The sequence below is a fragment of the Tachypleus tridentatus genome, chromosome 8 (genome assembly GCF_004210375.1).
Source record: "Tachypleus tridentatus isolate NWPU-2018 chromosome 8, ASM421037v1, whole genome shotgun sequence".
In the NCBI taxonomy this organism is placed as follows: Eukaryota; Metazoa; Arthropoda; class Merostomata; order Xiphosura; family Limulidae; genus Tachypleus; species Tachypleus tridentatus.
Window position 1 is genome coordinate 38,838,375 of NC_134832.1, and position 22,582 is coordinate 38,860,956.

Below are 22,582 nucleotides of genomic sequence, written 5' to 3' on the forward strand. Positions count from 1 at the left end.
ATGTAGAATACAGGAACGGGAATACAGATTTTCCTCCCATCTCAAATGTTCTCTAATTTCCGACTATTTTCCTTCCCTGCATTCCAAAAAATTTTAGAATATTTTTTTGTTACTGATATTAAATATATTAATATTTGAAAAAAATCGAGTTATATGTTGAAAAGATTAAAATTCTTAAAAAAACGTCGTTCACATTAAGTTAAGTCATCAAACACAGACAGAAAAATGGAGATTTTGTTTATGTATAAGTAAACTAAACTTTATTTATGTTTCTTAACTGTTTCGAACGCAAATTGGAAGTATTTAACAAAACATAATTTTTATAGAAAACACATATACATCATTTACGTTTTCAACCTATGATAACATGGTGGTAAAAATATAGGTTTTAGGTTTAAACTTTGTCGTACTTGAATAGTACATTTCAACTGCATAAAATTAACTTTTAATTACTTTCAGTTTTTTTTTCTTTCTCGAATAACCGTATAATTGTAAAAATATTTACAATTAAATTATGTAATCACTTGCTATTTGGGTTTATGAAACGTTTGATTGTTTAAAAAAATCCAAATCTTACATTATTTGGGTAACACAATTTATTTATTTTCACAGAATTTTTATCCATATTCGGAACATATTTGCACAAACTATTGAGCAGACAGTGTTGTTTAATCTTAAAAACAAAGAGTAGGCTCGTTGAAAAGCATCTTTCTGGGAGGATCGTTGGTAAAACTTTATGCAAATCTTGTATTACAACGAAGCATAGCCTACTACTGGTTAAAACGTAGTACTGCGATTCAAAAGGTTCAACGTTTGATTCACAATATGCTGCTAAAGTCGCTCCATACTTTCAGTTGTGAGAGTGTTATCATAGTAAATTTCAGTCTCGTTATGGCTTTCAGGAATAACCGTGTAGCCAGCGAGTGTTTCTCATACGTTGCTCTTCGTGCGATGAACAGTTCTGCATTAGGAACGGTTATTACTGACCTTTATATCGAGTAAATGTATTTCCACTTTGGAAGAAACTATCGAAGTGATCAATATTATCATAGGTTACAATTTTGACATTCCTTACCATACTATTTAATGGTTCGTCATGAAATAGTTTACTATACAAGTGTTACTAGTATCTGTTGCGCTCTTCTTAAGCAGAAAATAAATAAACATGCTGCAGTTCCTCATTTTTATAGCTAAACATTTAGATTTTTTTTACTCTCTCTCATTTGTTAAGTATGTAAGTATAAGTAATTTATACATTCTGGTGCCTAGTCTAATATTCAGTTTCAGTTCTTGACAACCGTACCAAAACTAACCATAGACAACAAATCACTTCAACGTTACCTTTATCTGTATGAGAGCACTAGGAAGTTAAAGAAACAAGATTAGTCGCGTAATGTAAATTGCAGAATATTAAGACAACATGATCAAAGGAACAAGAAGAAAGAAAATGTAATTCTATAATCTTCAATTGGGAGGTTGAAAGCAAGAAAGAAACGAAAAATTTTAAGGAAAAATTGAACAGTGTAGTGAAAGATGATGTTCAAATAAAAAATAAGTAAGTAATTTATAGTTCAAAAGTCAGTTTTTTTCAGCTAACTCCTTTTTTTTGGTCAAGGTTAAAACAAGCATATATAAGCAAATGTGGAAGTATGTGTTTAATTAAAGATTGCTATTTTTAGTTATTTTTAACTAAAGTCTAAGCTGTAAAAATGATGTTTTACCAACAGACAAATATGTTTTTGTCTTTCTATATGTATGTATATGTATTTTTCAGATAGAATAGAGCCAAGTGGATATCAAACCTAAACATTCGTACGTTTGTTTTCCATTACAAAAACAGTCAATTCAGTCTCCTTGGTATTTAATGAAATTCTTTGTTTATACTAGCTAAAGTACGCATTAGTATAAGTTTCACTGAGATAACAATGAACCTGCACATATATTGAGCTCAGGTAATATATGTGCAGGACAGAACATTAGTAAAAAACTTAAAATTGCTACAACTGCTATTACCAATATTTTTCCTTTAAAATTATATTTATTGTTAAAATTTAACTTATTCTATACCTTTTAAAAAACTTGCTATAATCTTATTTTCCAAACAGAATAGCTCAAGTGTGATATCTAAATGTTGATCATTTCAAGTTTATTTTCAGTGTTGTGGCACTATTTCCTATTCTAAATTCCTTAACAAACCCGATCAGAAAGAAAATCAGAACAATTGAGGTTTTAAGATGTTCTCAGTTTTTTACTATTAACAAACCTTAATTTCATATGTTAAATCTTATTCAGACACTCAATGTGATAACACATTTCAAAACGCTGTTATAATTTAACATAACATAAAGCCTGAAGCGAACAACCTTAAATCAAGTAAAAACAAATATACTCTTCAAAAAAAGAAACACAAAAGGCAAAATATGAGACAAATTGTTAACAAGTTTATTCCGGGTAGTTCTGTATGACATGTGTGAAACTTTGCACATTCACTGCTGAACATCCAAAGTCTGCAAAGGCGAAGTCCACGCTCACTAGGTGAAGTTTAACGTCACTCAACGTCAATAACGAGTATGCCCCCCGTGAGCATCAATAACTGCTTGGCATTTCCTGCCCATGGAAGCGATGAGATGACTAATCACATCCTGTGGAATGGCTGTCCACTCAGCCTACAAAGCTGCTGCAAGCTGAGGTAGAGTCTGCAATTGAGGTTGTCGCCGTCGCAGACGTCGGTCCAACTCATCCCAAAGATGTTCGATGGGGTTTAAATCTGGTGATCTGGAGGGCCAGGGAAGAACGATGATGTTGTGGTGTCTCAAGAAGATAGTGGTGAGTCGGGCTGCGTGAGGACGGGCGTTGTCATGTTGAAAACCAACGTCGACGTTCACCATGATGGGGCCTAAGAATCTCGTCGACGATTGCGTACGGTCTGATGGAAAATCCTATGCAGCCCTGGTATGGTTGAGGCAGTAGACGTCGCAGTGGTGGTCCTATCCCGAAGGTGACGTAACCGGATGTTGCGATCTTGTGCGGGCGTGGTCACACGAGGTCTGCCAGATCGTGGACGGTCACGAGTTGATCCATGTTGTTGGTGACGATTCCATAGCCTTGTGACGGTGCTTGGGTTGACATTCACAGCTCTGGCAACATCTGATCGAGATTCGCCTGCTTCGAAGCGACCAATGGCGTTGTTGCGTTGTGCTTCAGTCAGTCTTGGCGTAACTGTATTGCGTGTCGGTGGCTTAACACTGAGCTATGGAACCCGAGAACCCGTCACTTTTATAGGGATTTTGCACATGTTACACTTGCAGAACATGTAGATCTGTCAAACAAATTTATTGGACACGCATGCATTTTGGTGAAAAATCCGATGTTTTCCTCCGTTTTCAAAGTGCACAAGTTTTATTGTCATTTTGGTCTGACAATCAGTGCCTTAACACGTGTAACATCACATACTCTGAGCTTGTAACGTTATTACATATATTTCTCTTTAAAATAACAAAAATATCTCTTTTGCGTTTCTTATTTTGAAGAGTATATTTCGTGATTCGGGCTCTTGTGACTATGTGGAAAAATATGAATAGATGATAATACAAGAGAAGAACCATTTGTCAATAATAGGTTGACAAATTTATATGCAAAAACGGCTCGTTTGGGCTGAGAAAACACTTTTACATAGAAGAGCGAACAACGTTTCGACCTTCTTCGGTCATCGTCAGGTTCACCGAAGAAGGTCGAAACGTTGTTCGCTCTTCTATGTAAAAGTGTTTTCTCAGCCAAAACGAGCCGTTTTTGCATATAAATTTCTCAACAAGTGGGTTTCTCGTCATCACTGAATAGGTTGACAAATTAATTGGGTCGAAGAGGAAGTAGAAGAGCTAAGAGCAATAACTAGCTAATTTATGTCGTTCTTTCAATCTCATGGATTTCTAACTGAAATCAATGTTTTATGATTCGTTTGTAGAATTATTTATTCAGTCCAAACACCACACAGTCCAAATTACTCCAGGGACGCCCAATCTAGAATATATCCCTATTAATTGTTTTTCTTGAATTAAAAGCAATTTCATGTTATTTTCTTTTGAGAAACGTTATTTATGTTAAGAATGGGACAGTTTCGCACAATTACTATTATTACTGTTATTTAATATATAAGTTTGCGTTTTAGACAGTATGGTAGGTGTTGTTGGCCATTTGCATGTATATGCTAAAGTTAAATGCTAAACAAGCGTTTTATTCCTCGGCAGGTCAAAAATCAAAGTTACATTTCTCTTACAATTTATTTTGGCCCGGCATGGCCAAACGCGTTAAGGCATGCGACTCGTTATCTGCGGGTCGCGGGTTCGCATCCCCGTCGCACCAAACATGCTCGCCCTCCCAGCCGTGGAGGCGTTATAATGTGACGGTCAATCCCACTATTCGTTGGTAAAAGAGTAGCCCAAGAGTTGGCGGTGGGTGCTGATGACTAGCTGCCTTCCCTCTGGTCTTACACTGCTAAATTAGGGACGGCTAGCACAGATAGCCCTCGAGTAGCTTTGTTCGACATTCCAAAAACAAACAAACAATTTATTTTTGTTCGTAAAGATATATGTTATGAATGTTATGTTTCAGTTTAGTTAAACGACAGTGTTTCCAAGTTTTCTCTTGATGTCAAATGTCTATAGATGTTACGGGTTGGGTATATTTTTCAGACCACAGTTCAACGTAAGATTTTTGTTACTTCTCATCGATGCAACGAATTTTTTCCCATTTGTTTTATTGTTATGTTTTCCTAATTTTTTTACAAGTGCGTAATTTTGGCATACAAACTCTGAATTATGTTTAGTTTTTAGTCTCTACCAACAACTATTGTTAGTCGATATTGTTTGTCAATGAATTATTGGAATGAAACATTCAAAACAAAAGGCCGTCTTGTTTTTCATTTATCTAATCTATAAAATGTATGAAAAAACCATAAACAAGTTAAATGAATAGATATTTTACTATTATTTAACAAATAATATATCTCTGATAAACTATCTCTACATATATGAACAATGAAAGGGTTAGTCATAGGTGAATGCTTACACTTTTAACACATGTAAATGAACAATGTTATACACTTTAATTATACATGGAACACTTTTTCATGAAGGATTGATTATTATCTCAACAATGTCGTATGAATAGTAAATACAAATTAAAAGAAACCATTCGCAATTGAAGTCATTAAAGAAGTCTGAACTAAGTATGTAAAATAATATTCGTTCTCAAAAGAAAAAAAGTCTTGAGCTGCGAAGTGCATTTTATAGTTGTTGCTTACTAAAAGTACGACACGGTCTCTATTAAAGAAATTACATCACAACTTCGGATAACAGCATTTTCATATGATAAACACCAATCTTGTCAGAGCTAGTAGACGCTGTTGCTTTTCTAGCTCTCGCTATTGACGTTATCAGTGACGTAATAGGAAGTGAGCAGAAGCTTGAGAAACATCTGGGACTGAAGTGAGTAATTAAGGCAGCTCAGGATGTTGTGACGGATAAAATTAATTCATCATGTTTTCGAAGTAATAAACAAACGTTAATTTTCGTAAAATGTACAGGTGTTTTTCTTTCATTTTAGTAATTTAGAAAATCATTTAATTTTTAATTCAAAATTTTTTGAAGAAGTTACCATTTAAACACCGAAAGTTGACGAAACTTTAGAAACTAATACATCTAAGATTTGTGTGAAAATCACGTTAATTAGTGATTTTTCCCCCCACTTCATTATTGATTATCGAAAATACGCAGTTTGGCTCACGATATTAGGTTTGTATATTATAGATCATGATTTTTCATGCTATACTACTCGGATGAAATGTTAGAATGTTTAGCGTGACGGGGATTCTAACCCGCGCCCCTCCGATGAGGAGTCGAGTGCCTTAACCATCTGGTCAAATAACGATGGAGAAAAAAAAGATATTTTATGTTTAAGGTGTTTAGACAAAAGTAGATATGTGCTACAGTAGTTATCAGCTATACTCCGTGTCCGAATAATTATAAAATTCAATTTGGTAATGCCATTATTCATATTGTTAAAGCTTCTAGTTTAAATTTTTCCTTTTCTTAGTATTCATCTTTCTAAAACTTGATTTCATGGTAAACGGTTTTAGATCTTTAATCCTTGTGGATATCATATCCGATTTTCCACTTTTTTTTCGTTTTTGTAAAGATTACATTTGGAAGTAGAGAGAAATTATTTAACAACTTTCTTGATAAGACATCTCAGAAATTATGATTGACCTTATGGCTAACTACATATGGAATATAAAAGAAAGATGCAATTTGTTGTTTATACAAATAGCTTTTTTGTATGGTTAAATGAGTAGAATAATTGCAAAAACATTACTAAAAACAATGTACATTTATCTTATTGTTTAATGATCTTTAAGATCAGTGGATGAAAATTAAATTTAAAAACGTAACAAAATCCGTAAGAACTGATTTGTAGATAAATTTTAGTTACTTTTTTATTCAAAATAATGTTAAAATCAAATATTTACATTTGAAAAGGCAAACATTTACTAGCGAATATAACATTTGTCCGCCACGCAATCTCAACATAGTCATTTTGACACCAGAAAATCGGAATCTGTTTATGTCACTGCTTTGGCGCCTTCATGAAGGTATTTTTGTGCCAAATTACATGTGAGTTGGTTGACATAAACATGAACAGTTCACGATAACCTCAAACTACTCTTTCCTCGCTGAAAAACTGAGCTAAAAACAAAAACATTCAAAATTGACTGCATACCGAAATACGGCAGAGTAATTGTCAAAAAAACCATAAAATTATGTTTTTGTGCCATTATGAATCTTCCCCTCCTTATAAATATTAAAAATGAGCAAGTCCACCCAATTTTAATGTATGAGGTCTATAGAAAAAAAGATTGGGTGTATTGGACAAAGGTGTAACCGTACCAAGGTTTAAGTCAATCCGTCGAAAAATGAAGAAATGTCGTTCGTTTGAAAAGTATTTGAAAGAAGAAGAAATTAAGCAAAAACGAAAACAGTGATAATACTGCTTTAAATCACCAAACAATTACAATAAACTGGGAGTGAGTAAATTTCGAGTATATTCCAAAACGACTGAAATAGATGTAAAAAGTGACGTAGGGTCAACATTTAGGCGATATTCCCTTCATCATAATCTAGGATAAAGAAAAAGGCTACAATATTACGTGGAAGTAATCTAGTAAGTAGGTTTTAAATCGGATAGAGAGGAGTGTTGAGGAAACATTGCGCTTAATAACTAGGTAGATTGAGTTGTTAAAAGAAAAAAAGTGTGTTAGAAGGAATTAGCTGGTCACCTCTTTATATCAGATGGCAAAGCGTTTATTTGGCGTATATATGTTTCCAGCAGTTATAAAATCTTGGATTATCACATGTAACGTTAATTGATAGACGTTCAGAAATTATTCATTTGTTTAGCATTAATTGATTGGTAAGTCATATAGAATTTTATTACTGACTGTTTTGAACTAGTCAAACTCAATGAATTTCATATGACGTAAAAAAATCTGTTCAGCTTGTTGTCGATCTTAACCACAAACCACTAAGAAAGGCCAACAAAGTTTTTTTTAGAAATGCCATATACCGTATTATAATCACTAAGTAATCAATACGTACAGAGAAGCTATTAATTGTGCAACTTCTTTTTTTACTCTGAATAATCTACGATTCAGTAATAAATAAGTTTCTGTTTGTTTCAGTAAGAAAATAATTGCATAAAAATACTAGATATTGAATTTGCATTTTTATTTTTATGAAGAACCTTACCAAATAAACTGATGAACGGTTTTTAGGGTTAGAAGGCTTTTTAATTGAAACCCCAAAACAATTGAGATTAACAAAAGTTAATATGAAGTCACACATTTTACCGAAGTGCATCTAGCAAGAACATTCCAGTCATATATCCACACTGTTTGAAATTATAAATGTATATTTACATAGAGGTGTATCACAATATCATTGTGATTATTATGTGTTTTAGTTTAGTGTAGAAAGTTAATAACATAAAGGTGAAAAATTAGTGGTTTAATTTCTTCATTTGTGTGACAAAACACCAGGTTCTGACTAACTAATGGTAAGTACTTCATAAATTAACATTAATAGGGACAAATATGACAGGTTGTAATACGAACATCTTCTGTCTTTGTTTTATGACTGGTTAACTGTTTTACTGGCTTTGTTAATAGGTATGTGATACAGGATTTGTTGGCACCAGTTCATTTCCTTGTGCTGAGTTTGTGAATGAATTCACGTTCACGTTAGTGAACTTAGTAGAGAGACAGGTCACTGCCCTTTATTGGCAGTTTGCCATTAAAAAATTATCTTTTCGTCGTCTAGACACTGTTCATTTTCTAGCTCAGCTGAAATAGATATTTCGTAGATGTTTTAAACTTTTGAAAGTACAGCAACATATTCAGTCACAACCTTAAATAATGTGTTTGAGTTATTTGAACGTTAGTTTGAGTTAGTTGAATCAAGTGTATTAGTCTCCCTTTTTAAGAACGAATTGTCTATGCATCTAGAACGATATGTGAGCAATAGAGCCAAGGTCGACATTTTTAGCACCTGCATGTTTATTTCAAGGCAAATTCTTGTACATTTGTCAGTGCAACATCACCACGAGAGAACTAGTGGATGGAGTGTGTAATCACACTCTTTCCTGCAGAAGAATATTCATATAACAAAATAACAGAAATGCAAAGCTGGATACACGCCAAATTTAAATACAACTGTTTAGAATATAGTGAACAACATTGACATGAGAAGAAAAGCACATTTAAATCAAGTGGGCTTGCAACTTTTCAGTTCTAGAACTACAACTACAAGGATATTTTTGAAACTCGAACACTCTGTATAATTACATTAATTATCTTCTGACATTTAAACTTACTAGTAGAAACACCCACTCTCCGGGAAGGTATAGCAGCTAGTTCCTGCGGCCTTGTCTGACAGTTCTACAACAATGTACTCATGCTTGAAATTCGGTTATGTTCACCATCCATGAGAAAAATTATGTTATTGAAATTTCAATTCAAAAATGATCTGTCATTACAACATTATATAACAGAGTAGATTTTAATTAAGTATATCTTTGTACATACGGTTATCAATAAAAGTGTCTTGCTTTTCTACTGCAACATTCAAGAGATTTTCACCAAATAAAATACAAATAATTTTTAAGTTTGTTTTTGATTGTTTTACATTTGAAACTTACATACGTTTTATAATTTGTTTTGGTTAAATCTAAAACATATCATTTCTGTAAAAATTTTAATAGCTTTATTTATTGCTCAGCTATAAAAATATTACCCAGTTATGACTGGTTATGATTGGTGCGGTAGTTACGAGATCTGAGTTTTGGATGTATGCATCGCGAGCTCCGTTATAATAATATTAACTGCGATTACTGTTTTATTGTTCACATATCCGCACTGTAAAGCAACGGACATGTGGCAGTTGTAATGAAAAAAGCAAGAAATGGTAAATTAATCTTTTGAAAGAAAGCTTAGCTTTCTGATAAGACTTTGATTAAAAGGTTTTTATAATTATAAATATCTGAACAATGTCCAAGTATCACGACAGTAATTTATGGATAAAACTGAACAAAAACATCTTAGTACAACAGTGCTGTACAATTGATGGTGACCAAAGTGTTGAATGAAAAAGGACAATGAATTCATTATGCGAAATTCCGTACTCTTTGTTTCCATGCCCGATTAATTTTGTTAATATCGATCTGCTTTCCTCCTTCTATTGGTTTTCCAGGAATTTGACACTTGCGTTCAATGTCTAATGGTTCTATGTGAACAATGACAACGACCCTACAGGCAAGTCGTTTGCTTTGGAGACGAGGTCTAGTTTCGAGTTATTGTTTAGTAGCCTAAAACATTCGTTTATTACAGATTCGTAGGTGACCGACAAGCAATAGCTAAAGTAAAAAATAGTTTGAATACTTGCATTCTATCTCTACTGATGGCAAGAACATTTTCTGTAATCAATAGTTTGGAAGGTATGCTTTAGTGTATCTCAGGTTCTGATGAAAGACCTATCACTGTGTGAATAGCTATTCAAGTATTCAGTATTTTCAATTAATAAGAACATTTTAATGTTGGTAATATAACTTTTTATTTTTTAATTGCTGCTATGGCTTTGGACACATAGAAAAAAGTGTTTGTATATATATATTATCGTTTCAATTAGACTTTCAATTAGATTTTCAAGACCTGAAGACGAAAGGTGGAATAGTTTTGAAACGTCGTCCTCTACACTTGTGTCTCCACAATCGGCAGTTGACGTCCATCCTAGAAAGTTTCACAATGTGAATTGTTTAATGTTGGTTACTGTTGAGTTCGTTGTGCTTGTTCAAGATTAAAATATTGAGCGTAATTGTTATATTTAAGTTCAAAGCGTTGAGACGGAAATTAATTTCTAAATCTGAATGTTCCAGTGTAGGGGCCCGGCATGGCAAGGTGATTAAGGCGTTCGAATCCCCGTCACACCAAACATGCCCGCCCTTTCTGCCATGGGAGCGTTATAATGTGACAGTCAATCCCACTCTTCGATGGCAGTTGGTGGTGGTGACTAGCTGCCTTCCCTCTCGTCTTACACTGCTAATTTAAGGACAGCTAGCCCAGATAGCCCTCGTGTAGCTTTGCGCGAAATTCAAACCAAACAAACCAATCCAATGTAGGTTTACCCAGTTGTGCATTCATAATTATAGTTTGTGCATATAGCTAACAATGAATAATTTATTTCAAATTTAATGTATCATATAAGTTTAATTTGTTACTCCGAATACTGAGGAGTTTCTGTGGAGACTGGGTGCTTATATGGACCTATAATATGTTCAAACCAAACGACGTTTATAATTTACATTTCTCCTAATTGTTTTGTAATGTATATAGATATGCCAAGTTTGAGCTTAATTAAAACATATAAATTGTATCTAGTAGAAATAAAAGCATTAAAAGCAGCATCTCCAAATTCATTGTGATTAATATGTGTTAAAAGCACCACCGTGTGATAAAACAGTAAGGTAGCAATAAGCATGATGCAACGTTAAGTTGCAGGTTACATACACCTCGGGAAGTTGTAAGATGAAGCCCTTTTCGAGAGATCTGCCGTATAAACGAAGAACTATATAAACTGACAGTTCTCAGGATTTGAAGATAAAAATGAAATTGTATTTGATATTTTACCAGAAGAAAATAAAATGTTTCATTGTATAAGTTAATAATTCGTTTCAACGCCAACTTGTTCTCATGACAAGGATGTTTGTTTTTTGAATTTCGAGCAAAGCTACTCGAGGGCTATCTGTGCTAGCCGTCCCTAATTTAGCAGTGTAAGACTAGAGGGAAGGCAGCTAGTCATCACCACCCACCGCCAACTCTTGAGCTACTCTTTTACCAACGACTAGTGGGAGTGCCCATAATATTATAAAACCCCCACGACTGAAAGGGCGAGCATGTCTGGTGCGACCAGGATTCGAACCCGCGACCATCGGATTACAAGTCGAACGCCTTAACCCACCTGGCCATGCCGGGCAAAATGACAAGCATATAAAAAAAGGGCTAAAACCAAATTTTCTCTGTCATTGTGTCTCGAAACGTTCTCTAAATTTACAGATATTGGATATATTTAGCTGTTGCTCGGCTTCTTTTCTAAAAAAAAAAAAAAGACTTCAAATTTGTTCGAGAAGTTTCTTTTCTGAATGAAAAATGTTTAGTTGTTGTTATCTAATGCTTAATTATTAAAGTACGATGAAATTAATACAAAAATGAATCATTGTAGCTGTATCAATAGAACTGATAGATAAGTGGCCAAATGGGATTACAGCTCTTGTGGTCATAGACAGTAGACGTTGATTTCAGGTGTTCTAAACGTTTGTTAAAAGCATTTACTGGTCGTTCAAATATATTGTTGTTAATCACTTTTATTAGTCGTATGTTCTAGTTTTACCTCTTGTGGCTCAATTTTTTTTAATTTATGTTAGTTCCTGTGTTTTAACCAATTCTTCGTATGACTTCTAACAGTACGTATTATGACATTTTTACATATAATGAGATTTCTATGAGTACTTTTCGCTTACCATTTCTCAATAACACATTATGTTTCGGAGGTTGGTATACGCCAATTGTTAGCATGCCTGGTTTGTTTTTGAATTTCTAAGCTACTCGAAGGCTATCTACGCTAGCCGTTCCTGCCTAATTTAGCAGTGTAAGACTAGAGGAAAGGCAGCTAGTCATTACCACCCACCGCCAACTCTTCGGCTACTCTTTTACCGACGTACAGTGGGATTGACCACACATTTTAACGCTTTCACGGCTGAAAGGGCGAGCACGTTTGGTGTGACGGGGATTCAAACACGCTACCCTCAGATTACGAGTCGAGTATCTTAACCACTTGACCATGCCGGGCCAGCATGCCTGGAATATGAATCTCAGAGTTCATGAATCACGACTTATTGCCTCACAAATGCACTCATTTCTTTCAGGCCGTGGATGCGCTATAAAAATAGGAGTCAAATTTCGCTCTTCAATCAACCAAGAGTGACGGACGTTTTTAACCTAAAGTCTTTCAATACAAGCATGAAAGGTAGCTATGCGCAGATAGTTTTTCTTTACCTTTGCAAAAAAAGTTTTAAATAAAAACGTGATATCGAATAACTTCACGACACTCTGAAGTGAAAGAAAAAGCCTCTTACTGTTAACTGAACTGATTGTATTCTTACTTGATGTTGAGAAAAAAGGTAATACTATATATAAAGATATATACTGTTTGATTTGATTCATCTGTTACAAGAAAATATATACATATCTCACACAACCAGTAGTAAAATACACTGTAAGCTTTATTTCGATCTTTTGATTACGGTGCGATGTTAAAGTATTTTCTTGCTTTCTACTGTTTGGTAGCAGATATGAATACGTCTCACTGTCATGAAATGTGCACAATAACCTAACCTCAGCAACACTAAGTGTGCATTAAATTTCTGAAACTTGTAATAAAGACTTGAACTAGATAGAGATGCCTATGGCAAATTAATTACAAATTATAGAACTCGAACATATTATTTTCCATTAGTATTGGCAACACTCCTAAAACAATGAACTATATTATATTAGAGACCACTCTTCAGTTGCGTGCTGTTAATGAAGATTACAATGTAGCGAAACACATTTTATCGAAATAGTAAGTTTTTTTGTTTTTTTTTTATGAGATTTTTATACGTACAAAAGCTATATAGCAAGTCTGATTTCTATATTATTATGGTACACATATGAGGCTGAAATTAAGTTTTTGGTATCATTGTTGCAAAAGACTATTAAGACTGAAATTTCATTACTTATGTAACTAGTTTATATAAACTTTGATGCATGAAGAAATCTTGCCAGTTTCCTGGATTTATTGTGTAACAATGGAAAATGTTTATTGATTGTACATTCTATTGTAATACCTTTAAGGTTGAAATTTGCTGACTGACTTGTACGTATCTTGCGGTAACACACTGTTAACAGTGATCTATTGGATCATGTTTATCACATCGTAACATCTTCAACATTGAAATTTGTTCACTCATATTTCTTTTATTGTAACAAACCGTCAAAAGTTAATTTTGTTGAATCGTATACCCTGTGGGAACAAAAATTTAACATTGAAATTTACTGAATCGTGTTCATTTTTTACATCTTTAAGACCGAACATTATTGAATCGTAGCCTATATTAAGATTAAAATTTGTTCAATCATAGCCTATCTTGTTGTGACACACACTTAGGATAGAGATATGTCGAATCATATATCTCATTTTGTTAAACTTTTCAAACTGAAAAACTGCCATTTCTATCTCTATTGTTTTAACACGTTTGAGGTCGTAACTTGGTTAACAGTAACTGAGTTATTATAACATTTTTTCGCTTGTAACTTAATGAATCGTTTTTCTGTTTTTTTTTTTACATTTTTAAGTATACTGAAATCGTATTTTAATTTGAGCAACATTCAGGGGGCTAACTATCTTATGAATTGTTTCACTAAACACTGTTGACACTAATTTTGCAGACAAAGAATACTTTTTTTACAAACGCTTTTAGCTAAATAAAAGAAGTCATTTGTGAAATATTTCTTTTAAGCCTTGAAAGACTTTATTACCCTCGTCTCTGGAGAAATGTAAAGGTATTGCACTCAGGTCAACGTGTGTCTGTCCGTCAGTATTTTCGCGAACGTTTCTCGAAAATTAATTGACTGATGGATACAAAACTTTTACAAAATGTTGGGAAGTCAGAATGGGACACTTTTCCCCCAAATTGTTCGGATTCAGATCCGGATGCGGATTATGTATGACTTTGAATATTCTTATATAATAAGTAGGTAGGGCATTTTCTCGGTTTGTAGTTTATAACCATCAAACTACAAAACATATTCGTTGATTATTCTGAATCTGAGAAGGGTGTTTTGTTTTTTACTAAGTGAAATTTGATGTTATCCAACACCTCCCGTGGTACAGTGGTATATTTGTGAATTTGCAACGCTAGAAATCGGATTTCAATACCCGTAGTAGACAAAGTACAGATAACCCATAGAGTAGCTTTGTGCTTAATTACAAATCAGCAAACAGGCGTTTTCCAGTATAAGCAAATCTGTACAATTTTGAAAATGAAACTCAGAGAAGAGAAATACATTTTCTCTTATTATTGTTGCTATTATTATTTTCTTATAGAGTTTGTTAACTTTGAAAACATCCTTCCGCAAGGTTTCTCACTGCTCAGAGGTGTATGCGTTTAAAACTTTACTCAACTTGAAAAATATATAAGGTAAAAACTATACATTTTAGAGGACGTAAATTTAAGAAATGTTATTTAGCAGCCAGTATTGCCAGTAATGCTTTTTATATTCGTTTCTATTTTGCATAAAACATAGAAAAATATTTTTGTTAGCCTGTTAATAATGAAATAAAATTTTCTATTAAAATCGATCACAGTCATTAATTTAATCATATCACCCATTTCAATGAGGAGACAGTAAACTTTACAGTAACTTACAATATGTCTGGACTCCCTGCACAAACAAAAAGAACAAATATTTTTTAAGAATTTTCTTGCGTATATTATATTTGTATTATTTTTTTACATTTACTTTACTTTTATTAGCAATTTATATTCTTAAACTCTCGCATTAACGTACACATGATATAACGTATATATATAATTCTTTATTAATGTCATTATCTGTGATTTGCATAAACATTTTAGTATTAAATTAATACACTTACTATAGTAATAAAAGAATAATTAAAAATACCAGTAACGTTTATATGTTACACTTCAAATTGTTATGTGTTACAGTTCTTCTTCAATGCAATAGATGGCAGCATCTATGGTTGTTTAAAATCCTTAGTAATTGGTAAATTAAATTCAAGGACAAACAAAAAATGTTGATTCAGAAAACATTAGCCTGGCATGCTTTGGTGATTTAATTAACACATTCGAGTCGCTGTTTTCGGGTTTTGTGTTCGAATCACTTCACTGAATATGCTCACCCATCCTTTCAGCCCTGGAAGCGTTATAATATGATGGTTTCACTTTTCATTGTAAAAAGGAGCAATCCAAGATTTAAAATTAGATTGTGTTGACAAGTTGCCTTCCATCTAATCTACCGCTTCTAAATTAAGAACGACTAGTACAGATGACCCTCAAGCACCTTTGTGCGAACTTCAATAAACGAGTAAACAACCGGGAAAATGTAACTAAATTCTAGTGTTTATCTGTGTGATATAATGAGTCTTTAAAAAACAATTCTGTTGCGGTTTGGCGACGTTTCGGCAGTCTTCCGCATTTCGTCTTCATATTCAAATTAATTAAATATTTTAAAAACCGTGAACTTATATTACAGGCATTACTGTTATTACGAAATGAAACTATAATTTCATAATTAATATTTTAAAATACGGTAATATCAAAAACACCCTTAATACCAGCGTTCCGGAGTTTCCTTAAGTTTCATCATCAGCGTTAACGTCCCATAAATTCTTAAAATATTACGAAGCAACGGTTATTCTCTTAATTTCTTACTTTCTATCATACGAAAATTGATACTAGTTCCTATCACTCTGACCCCCCTAGTGGCTCAGCGGTATGTCTGCGGACTTACCACGCTAAAAACCGGGTTTCGATACCCGTGGGGGGTAAAGCACAGATAGCCCATTGTTTAGCTTTGTGCTTAATTAAAAAAACAAACAAACAAACCTGTCACTCTTTTCATTGGCAAAGTTTTATATATCACATTAAAAATAATCAAAACATATTACCCACAAATTAAGATACATTTAGTATTTACGTCAACATTTATAATTAAAAATATATTTTGAAGCAAAATCACTCTCTCCACTGCTATAAGCTTACGGGTCGTATATAGATGCACATGTTGGCTTTAAAGCTACATTAATTGGTAAAACTACATGTTACTCACGTGCACACGAGCTAGTGGGAATTTAAGCTTGAAGTAGGTATGAAAAATAAAAAAAAAACTGAGTTATCCGATGTGTTTGTTAGTTTTGAATTTCGCGCAAAGCTACGCGAGGGCTATCTGCGCTAGCTGTCCCTAATTTAGCAGTGTAAGACTAGAGCGAAGGCAGTTAGTCATCACTACCTACCGTCAATTCTTGGGCTACTATTTTACCAACGAATAGTGGGATTGACCGTAACATTATAACGAACCCAAGCCTAAAAGGGCGAGCATGTTTGGTGTGAACTTATCCAACCGAGTGGATCTCATTGTATCCGATTTAGCGAGAATAACTATCATCGTTTTCTTGAAAACTTTAAAATTCTCGTCTCCTCAACTCTTTATTAAAGAAAGCCTCCCCATTTTAAATGATCACCCAACAGTAAATAATAACATCAACTCCTCTCTGTTGTTATGAATGTGATCAGTTCCAGATTCTCACAATTGTTATTTGGTATTTATTATTTTTCTAAAGTTACAATATTTATATTTACATTTGAACCTTTCTCTATAATAATTTATCTTAACGATGCTATCTATTGAGCACATGCGCCGTTCTTTTTATCATTCTATTATATTGTTGCCGTTTAAATCCGTTCTTTCTAAACTTCTGATTGAACACGAAAACTCGCTCAATACTAATGTTGCTGTTTGTTGTTTTTTGTGTATTTTATTATATCAAAATCATATCTGGCTATTCGCGTTTATCGATGGGGAATCGAAACCCTGATTTTATCATTGTAAATACATACTGGTGTCTAACGGGAGAGAATCATTGTTTCTTTTATAGTTGGAATATTATGACAATTTTTTCGGCTATTAACGGTGATGATGGAATTTAAGGAAATTTCAAAACGTCCGTAACAAAGGTGTGTTTTGATATTACCGTGTTTTTAGTGTTTATTATAAATGAAACCATTATTTAAAGCCTTTTTGTTCTTACATTGATTGTGAGAAGTGAAATTCTCCATGATCAAAAGTAAATTTTGAGCTTGTGTACAGTAATATCTCACTGACGGAGGGAAGTATTGTTTCACAGTCACTAAATAAATTATTTAGATATTTTGTTGAAATTATTTAAGTATTTAAACTATTTTGAAATGTTATATAATGTAAGCATTTTAGAAACATTGAGCAGGGAATGGAGTAATTCCATTTATAAATAGTCACAATTTTAGGAGAAAAAATTTATATTTTGTGTAAACAATATGTAAAACCTAGACACTTCTGATATTGTTGTAAATGCAGGAACAGTCCCCAGTGAGTCAGCTATTATTATTTACGTCTATTGTGTGGCCTAGAGCTGAAACAAACAAACTAACTTTGGGAAAATGTACTTATAACGTAAAAGTTACGCCTTATTTAAAAAAAAAAAACATTCAGAAGTGAAGAAAATACAATTGTATAACAGAGAAAAACATTATATATATTTTTTCTAAGTAAACATCCCTTGTGGGTGAAAACATTAATAGCTACATTTCACTTTTACCAGAGGTATTTGTATCAGCAGTGTCTCCATTGATAAAATATTGTCAAATTAAATTTCCCAGAGAATATTCCCAGGGGGCTGTGTCATGATTTATTTATGCCAAGTGAACATACCTGCGGGAACAGTTTAGAACTGGGTGGTATTTGTTTACGCCAAACATCCATAGTTGCAAAAAGACATAATTTTTTACATCCAGTAAATATTCCTTCCTGTAAGGAACAAATATGATTTGTTGTTTCTAGGCATTATTCTTATGGGAAACTATCTAAACTTAACAGCTGGTGTTTTTCAATGACTGTCTTACTTTCGAAGATCAGTTCAAAATTAAGGACAGCCAACTGTAACATTCTGTGAATATGATAAACAACAGTTACGCAATATTCAGTGATGTCGAGAAAACCCACTTGTAGAGACATATATATGCAAAAACTTCTATGTAAAATATTTTCTCAACCCAAACAAGCCGTTTTTGCATATATATTAGTTACGCAATATTTATCTCTAGCAGTTGTTGTATGTAAGCTCAATATAAAAGAAATGTTATTTGCATAATAGTATTTCAATCAAAATGAAATATTTTTATAACTTTAACAAAGAGAAGCTCATAGTGTCTTACTGTACCAAAATAGTTTAATTAAGCTTTATATTTTAACCAAAAATATTGACCATACTTATTTACAGTTTAAAGCCACAGCCACTTTCATCTGCAGTTTGTCGTCGCTTAGACTACAGTCACAGCAAAGTACAGTTATAGCTTGCAGTCATTGACGTTTATAACTTACAGTAACATTCAAGTATGCTTGTTGTTTACAAGTACAACTAAATACATTAAATGGCCAAAGGTATGTGGATACACCTTCTAATTAGTGGGTTTGGCTATTTCAGCCACATCCATTGCTAACTGGTGCGTAAAATCAAGCAAATATCTGGACAAATATTGACAGTAGAATGGGTTGTACTGAAAATCTCAGTGACTTTCAACGTTACACTGTGATAGGATGCCACATTTCCAACAAGTCAGTATTTCACATTTCTGCCCTGATAGAGCTGCTCCAGTCAACTGTAAGTGCTGTTATTGTGAAGTGGAAACGTCTAGGAGCAACAACAGCTCAGCTACGAAACAGTAGGCCACACAAGCTCATAGAACGGGACTGCTGAGTGCTGAAGCGCGAAAAAATAGTCTGTCCACAGTTGCAATACTCACTACTGAGTTCCAAACTGCCTCTGGATGCAACAAGAACTGTTTGTCGAGAGCTTCATGAAATGGATTTCCATGGAGGAGCAGCCGTACGCAAGCCTAAGATCACCATGCGCGATGACAAGAGTCAGTTGGAATGGTGTAAAGCACACCGCCAACGGACTCTGGAGCAGTGGAAACTCGTCCTCTGGAGAGATTACTTACGTTCACTGTCTGGCAGTCTGACGGACGAATCTGGGTTTAGCAGAAGCCAGGAGAACGCTACCTGTCTGAATGCATAGTGCCAACTGTAAAGTTTTGTGAAGGAGACCATTATTCAGTTCGGGCTTTTTTCATGGTTTGGGCTGGGTTCTTTAGTTCCAGCGAAGGAAAATCTTAATGCTACAGCATACAATAACATTCTAGAATATTGTGTGCTTCCAACTTTGTGGCAGCAGTTCTTGGAAGGCCCTTTTTTATTTCAGCATGACAATGCCTCCGTGCACAAAGCGAGGTCCATAAAAACATGGTTTGCCGAGGCTGGTGTGGAAGAACTTGACTGGCCTGCACAGAGCCCTAACCTCAACCCTATTGAACACCTTTGGGAGGAATTGGAACGCCGACTGCGAGCCAGGTCTTCTCGCCTGACATCAGTGCCCGACCTCACTAATGCTCTTGTGGCTGAATAGAAGCAAGTCCCCGCAGCCATGTTTCAAAATTCTGTGAAAAGCATTCCCAGAAGAGTGGAGGCTATTATAGCAGCAAAGGGGTTTACTACATATTAATGCCCATGGTTTTGGAATGAGATGTTCAATAAGCACATTGGTGTGATGGTTGGCTGTGCACATACTTTTGGCCATGTAGTGTACGTTTATAATTTACAGTTATAGTTCCCTTATAGTTGTATTTCACAGTTAAGTACATATATATCTTTCAATCACAACAAAACACAGTTACAACTTGCAGTCACATAACAGTATACTTACAGCATACAGTCAAGTATGTTTATAGCTTAGAGTCACAGTGAAGTATTTTTACATCTTGCTGTCACAGTATAAAAGTTCTAAAATTTAACAGTATCAGTTAACTATGAAGATAGTAGTTCCAAATCATTATATTATAAGATCTTTACAACATTTCATGTAATTTACGACAAAGCTTTTAGCTTTAGGTCGATAATGAATTACTGATGAAATAAAACTGCGTATTAAAGAGTGTGATAGATTCTGAATAATTTACAAAAATAGTCCAAGAAATGTAAATTATAGATGCAATTATGTGAAAAGTAGAAACAAAGTTGCAGGTGAAATAATATTATAAAACAAAAAATACAATCTCACAAAGTCTTGTAATAACACAGTGACACAGCGAAATGACTGCGGACTTACAACGCTAGAAACTGGGTTTTGATTTACGTGATGGGCAGAACACAGATAGTCCATTGTGTAGCTTTGTGGTTAACTTCGAAACAAATAAAGTTATACTGACAAAAATAATATGAAGAAACAATAACATGAAAGGTGAAATATCATAGGCAATTGTTTTTAATTCTTTTAATTTTCCAAATATAATGGGCATTAGAAAGACTTATGATATAGATTGCATATCTTTAAAGCATATAAAATACTAGCAGCTGCATCCGGCATTGGCCGGGTTAAAAAAAAAAAAATTCCCGTAGTGTCTTGGTCTGTTTTATGGAAAATAGCATAATTTTATTTTATAGGCTACACATACTGTTTGCTTTTCCATAAACGACATTCTAATTCTGGATACATTTATTTTGTGTGTGAGGTTGAATATATGATGTATTGTTAGTGATCAAACTTACCAATGTAAAGTCTGTGTATAATTTATTTGTGTAATGTGTGTGTTAACTGTAGAATTACCGGTTCGGTTAGAAGACGATAGATGCGAAAATCAACGAAAATTGTCGTGTTGGTCGCCTTCACTTGAGGGAAGCGTGGCCTGCGCAGTGAACAAACAGAGATTTTGAATGTTACATAGAGATTGTAATAGTTATATTTGATACACTGTTAAACTTTTGAAAATAATTTATGAAACATCGATTATAGCCCATCAGTTAAAAATATCTGTAGTAAGTAAGGCCTATCTATGCAAACGATGAAAAATTTGTTTTCAACTTATCGACCGATTACTATTTTACCAGTAATAAAGAGCATCACGGAAACATATTTTGCTAATATTCTACAAAAATTTTATCCAAATACAAAATTATATGACCAAAACAATGTGGTAAGCAAAAAAGATAAAAGTACAATAACGCTATCGGAATATTTTCACAAGTTTACAAACTGTAGATAAAGGCAATATTGTTAATGTATTATTTGTGGATTTGTCTAAAGCGTTTGATACAATAGACCATAAGCTGTTAGTTTATAAGTTGCAAAATATACTCTTCAAAAAAAGAAACACAAAAGGCAAAATATGAGACAAATTGTTAACAAGTTTATTCCGGGTAGTTCTGTATGACATGTGTGAAACTATGCACGTTCACTGCTGAACATCCAAAGTCTGCAAAGGCGAAGTCCACGCTCACTAGGTAAAGTTTAACGTCACTCAACGTCAATAACGAGTATGTCCCCCGTGAGCATCAATAACTGCTTGGCATCTCCTGCCCATGGAAGCGATGAGATGACGAATCACATCCTGTGGAATGGCTGTCCACTCAGCCTACAAAGCTGCTGCAAGGTGAGGTAGAGTCTGCGGTTGAGGTTGTCGCCGTCGCAGACGTCGGTCCAACTCGTCGCAAAGATGTTCGATGGGGTTTTAATCTGGTGATCTGGAGGGCCAGGGAAGAACGTTGATGTTGTGGTGTCTCAAGAAGATAGTGGTGAGTCGGGCTGCGTGAGGACGGGCGTTGTCATGTTGAAACCCGTCGTCGACGGTTGCGTACGGTCTGATGGAAAATCCAACGCAGCCCTGGTATGGTTGAGGCAGTAGACGTCGCAGTGGTGGTCCTATCCCGAAGGTGACGTAACCGGATGTTGCGATCTTGTGCGGGCGTGGTCACACGAGGTCTGCCAGATCGTGGACGGTCACGAGTTGATCCATGTTGTTGGTGACGATTCCATAGCCTTGTGATGGTGCTTGGGTTGACATTCACAGCTCTGGCAACATCTGATCGAGATTCGCCTGCTTCGAAGCGACCAATGGCGTTGTTGCGTTGTGCTTCAGTCAGTCTTGGCGTAACTGTATTGCGTGTCGGTGGCTTAACACTGAGCTATGGAAACCGAGAACCCGTCACTTTTATAGGGATTTTGCACATGTTACACTTGCAGAACATGTAGATCTCTCAAACAAATTTATTGGACACGCATGCGTTTTGGTGAAAAATCCGATGTTTTCCTCCGTTTTCAAAGTGCAC

The 22,582-nt window shown here is 34.4% G+C and overlaps 1 protein-coding gene across 2 annotated transcripts in view; it reads left to right on the forward strand.

Moving 5' to 3' along the window:
• LOC143222208 (cGMP-inhibited 3',5'-cyclic phosphodiesterase 3A-like) overlaps nt 1–22,582 on the forward strand; it is a 247,057-nt gene that overhangs the window by 91,453 nt on the left and 133,022 nt on the right. The window lies entirely within an intron of this gene.